This window comes from Bos grunniens, chromosome 12 (assembly GCF_055505025.1).
Source record: "Bos grunniens cultivar Pamir isolate PY7600 chromosome 12, Bosgru_T2T1.0, whole genome shotgun sequence".
NCBI lineage: Eukaryota > Metazoa > Chordata > Mammalia > Artiodactyla > Bovidae > Bos > Bos grunniens.
The window spans coordinates 92,975,398-92,980,451 of record NC_141176.1 but is presented as its reverse complement, the minus strand read 5'-3'; positions in this window follow the sequence as shown (position 1 = coordinate 92,980,451).

Sequence of the window (5,054 nt, the reverse complement as noted above, 5' to 3'; positions counted from 1 at the left end):
CACACCTGGTTCTCACTTCTCTGACGGCTGTGGGGGAGGTGGGTCTCAGATTAGGAAGCAGGAGCGGAGGCTTCCTGGAGTGGGGTGCCCTGGGGGCTCGGACGAGGCCAGCGGCCATCCCAGGATGTGCAGGGGGCCCCCCGGGGCTTGGACGAGGCCAGCAGCCATCCCGGGACTCGCAGGGGGCCCCCCCAGGTTCGGACGAGGCCAGCAGCCACCCCAGGACGTGCATGGGGGTCCCGGGGGCCCAGACGAGGCCAGATGCTGTCCCGGGACTCGCAGGAGGGTTCTGGGGGCCCAGATGAGGCCAGCGGCCGTCCCAGGATGTGCATGGGGGTCCCGGGGGCCCGGACGAGGCCAGCGCCTTCCTGGGAGTTGCAGGGGGCCCCCGGGGGCTCAGACGAGGCCAGCGGCTGTCCCGGGATGCACAGATGCCCGGTGGGCTGGGCAGAGCCCAGGTAGAGGAAGGGCCGCCCCCGGGGAAGCGGGGCCCTGAGGAGGCAGTGGCCACTCGCCCGGGACGTCCAGGGAGGCTGCAGTGCCCAGAGCAGGGCCTGGGGTCACCACCAGGGTTGGCAGGGAGGCCACCAGTGGGAGCCCCGGCCCGGCGCTCCAGAGCCCAGCGCCGCGCGTGGGGGCGGGCCTGTGTCCAGCCTCTCCTGACGCGCTCCTTGGTGCCTGGAGACACAGGAGACAGGGTCCCCGTGTCCCCCTCCATCTGCACAGGAAGGGCTTCTCAGAAGAGCAGGTGTGACCATCCCCGAGGCCTGGCCTGGCTCAGGGGGTGCCCCCAGGGCACTCAGTGTGTGGATCCCCCTGCGGCCTGTGAAGGCACCGGGCCTTTTCCCTGAAAGAACCGAGAGCCTAAGGAAACTGGCTTTTCTCATATCCACAGAAAACCTGATCAATCGTTGATCCAAGGAAAAAAGTGGGAGATTCCATTCGAACCACCCGAGGACTGTAGTCTTTCAGAAAGTCCTAGGACTCCGCCTGTTAGAGGTCAGAGCACACGTGGGTAAGCTTTTGAGACAAAGGGTCATGGTCACAGGACCCAGGTTTGCAGGTCAGGGGCGTCACCGTGACCCACAAGCGTGCGCGTGGGGGGCTCTCCTGGAGGTCTGCTCAGAGCAGATGCTCAGCCTGGACCGCAGGGACGGAGGAGCCCCAAACCTGTGAAGCAGGAACCCCACTCCCCCCGCCACACTGAGAGCCGGCGTGGTTTCCCACGCGGCCCGCCCCCCGCGGTTCCCTGGACACCGGCCGGGTCCTGCAGTAGGTTCCTTTCGTCCACCGTCCACCCCACAGACTCGGGCTCAGCCCCAGGGTCAGCAGGCAGTGCTGGATCCCCAACACCCCCACTTCTGTAAACTGGGGTTCCCACCGCCCAGGGGCAGCTCCCGAAGCCGACACCTTGCTCCCACGGCCAGCTTTCTAGAAAGGTGGTGGGTGAATGGCCGACGACGAGGCCGGCGGGCCCAGACCGGACAGTCCTGACCGGCGGGCCTCCTGCCCCCGAGCAGCGTCGGCCCCCGAGTCCCCAGCACGGCGCTCTCAGCCCCACGTCTCGGGCTCCTGCAGGTGGTCCGATCCCAGGCAGGACGGGTGAACTCACTGGCCGCTGGTGATTAACTCAGCGTCCGTCCCCCCGAGGTCGGGGCTGGGACCACACTCTCCGAGCCTCTGAGGGGAGCAGTGCTCCATATCCACGTGTGGGGAGACCCTCCGGCTTAGCCACAAGTTAACCTGGGCTCGATGCCTCTAAAACAGCCCACCTGCCGCACATCAGACACACAGTACGTCTGCTTTAACTGGTGAAGAAAGAGATGCTTTGACCAGACAGAGAAGGCAGTGGCACCCCACTCCAGTACTCTTGCCTGGAAAATCCCATGGGCGGAGGAGCCTGGTGGGCTGCAGTCCATGGGGTCATGAGTCGGACACGACTGAGTGACTTCACTTTCACTTCTCACTTTCATGCATTGGAGAAGGAAATGGCAACCCACTCCAGTGTTCTTACCTGGAGAAAACCAGGGACGGGGAGCCTGGTGGGCTGCTGTCTGTGGGGTCACACAGAGTTGGACACAACTGAAGCGACTTAGCAGCAGCAGCAGCAGCAGCTTTGACCAGAAGTAAAGAGCGTCCATGTTGGATTCCGTGTGCTGGAGGCCCAGTGGTTAAGACGCTGCACTTCCAATGGAGGGGTCGAAGGTTCAATCCCTCATCAGGGAACTAAGATACCACAGGCTGCTTTGTTTTTTACCCGTGGGAGAATGTATCCCTGACTTGTTTGATGTTCTTTGTTCTGACAAGCCACAAAACTGCTGAAAACTGTGCTTCTCCAGGATGGATTCCCAGCAGAACCCGGGAGGATGGCTCAGGCAAGACTCTGCTCCTGCTACAGGTTGCATGTTGATTATATGAGACACCTCTGACCAGGGGGCCGGTCTCCCCCACCTCCAGAGTCGCCACCTTGGCAGAAACCCGGGTGAGGCCCAAAGGGGTTTAACCGGGGCAAAGTTGGAGGGTCGTGGGCGCTCAAGCCAGGAACCTGGATGGAGCCCAGGCACACGCGTGCCACTCATCACCAAGTCGTGGGCCAGGTGGGGTCATGGCGGAGGTGTGGACGCACTGGAAACGCACGGCCCGGGGAGAATTTCAAGTCTTTCAGAAACAGCCTGAAGGAGCCAGAATAAATGCTGGCCTCCATGCTCGCTCTGCCAATGGACGCCAACAGTGAGACAAGAAGTTCTGATTTTCTGGGCCCCGGCGGCCGTGGTGACCATGGAAGACCACAGGCACTCATCTGTGTCACTGTTTCCTGAGTCAAACTAAATGCACCTGAGACTCTCATTGTCTCCCAGCGTCAGGAGGCAGGGAGAGGACGCCCTGCCCGCGTCCCAGTGACGCTGCTGACCCGCGAGTCCCGGTGACCTGCTCCAGAGCCCACGGTCCCCGCTGACCCACTCCGGTGCCCACGATCCCCGCCGACCCGCCCCGGCGCCCACAGTCCCTGCTGACCCACGAGTCCCAGTGACTTACTCCAGCGGCCACAGTCCCCGCTGACCCAAGGTCCCCGCCGACCCGCCCCAGCGCCCACAGTCCCTGCCAACCCACTCCAGTGCCCACGGTCCCCGCTGACCCGCCCCCACGCCCACGGTCCCTGCTGACCCACGGTCCCCGCTGACCCACGAGTCCCAGTGACCTGCTCCAGCGCCCGCGGTCCCCGCTGACCAGCCCCAGCACCCACCGGCCCTCCTCATCTGCCCGTCCCCGAGTCTCGGGCCGAGGTCACCGGGCGGAGGGAGGGCTCAGACCCGCTGGGCACAGACTCAGCTCTGAGATGGATGGCCAGCGTCACCAGAGGGCACTGCAGGCCCAGGAACTCTGCAGGGTCTGGGTCCCACAGCACCCCAGGGCGTGCAGATGCAGGGAGCTTGCGGGGTGGGTGACGGCCGGGGCGCTCGCAGCTCATCTGCTCATCGCACAGGGCGCAGGGACCCCCCTCCCCGCAGCTGATCCTGCTCGGGGCCAGGATTGGCCCCCGCTCGGTGAGGGGCCGCCCCAGTGTGCCCGCAAGGCGGGTGGGGGCAGAGCAGGGGTCCCTGCCTCCGGGGATCGTGTGGACACAGTCACTGCTCCCCTGCAGCCCTGTGGATGAGGGTCTTGTCCATAGCTGGGCCGTAAGGATGGACTCCTGCGGGGGGCACCTCCTCCTGTGAGGAACTCCGGATCTCACTGAGGCGCATGGAGGCGGGTCATCTGACACTCCCGTTCTGAGAGGGGCCGGGACGGGCAGGGCTGGGCGATGCGTGAGGGTGGCTTGAGGATTCAAGAGTGGCTCCAACGTCGTATAGAATGAGAGCCCGTTAAATAGGGTGTGTGTGTGTGCACGTGTACACGCATGTACAGATGTGTAGGGTATATGTGCATTGTACATGTGTGTGCATGATACCTGCTGTTCTATTCCCTACACGGGTTACAAAGTCTGGAAGGAAATACGCTCCAAAGTCTAGCCCATCGGGGCTTCTGGGAAGTCGGAGCAGGAGGGGTTGGAGAAAACACAGGACCAGAGCCCACAGGGGGCAGGGTCTCAGCCCTGCAGGCAGGGAGGTGGTCTCGGGGCCACCAGAAGCTCTAGCAGAGGTGTCGCTCCCCCGGGACTGCGAGTCTGTGCTCCCCCAAACCCCCAAGCCGCACCCCAGCCTCACAACAAACCGAACAACCAAGCGTTCTCCAGCCCCGAAAACCTCCTGCAAAGGTGGGCGGCCAAGAGAGCAGTTTCCTTCTCCGGGATCTGTGGGCAGAACGTCCACCTCCGGGAACTTGCCGGGAATCTGGGAGGAAGACCCCAGCACAGGCCTTGAGACACACAGGAGAAGTGAAACTCCTGTCTTCTCCGTGAGAGGAAGTGGCATTGTGCGGACCGGCTCCGGGGGGACGTTCCCCACAAGGGGACCCTCCTCCACATCCGCACTTCAGAGACGGGTGCAACCCCAAGAAGGCATCGGAATGCAAACCTGCCCAGAGGCTTCAGAGAGTCTCCCAGCATCTCAGAGAGGGAGGGACACGCCCTGTCTGTGCTGGGGAAATTTTATTTATTAAATTTATCTTACTGGAGTGAAGCCGATCACAGTGTTAATTTCTGCTGTGCAGTAAGGGGATTCAGTTACACACACATTCTTTTTCACGCTCTTTCCCATGATGATTTATCCCAGGATGCTGAATACAGCTCCCTGAGCTGTGTGGTAGGCCCCTGTGGCTCACCCACTCTGCTTATAATAGTTTGCACCTGCTAACCCCAGCGTCCAGTCCTCCCCTCCCCGCAGAGGAAACTCTTCCAGTAAAACGTATGGTCCAGACTTGCTTTCGCCATTCCGGCCATCACCATGTCCCGGATGAGACCCAGTGGCTAATGACCACTCACAGCGGCCCCGCAGGACCTGCTCTTGTGTTTGCCTGAAATCCTGGTGTGACGCTGGCTCCGGCAGCTGTGTGTCTCTTAAAGTGAACGCTCTAGGGATCAGACTCCTGGCGTGGGGCGCTGACACGCACCAGGA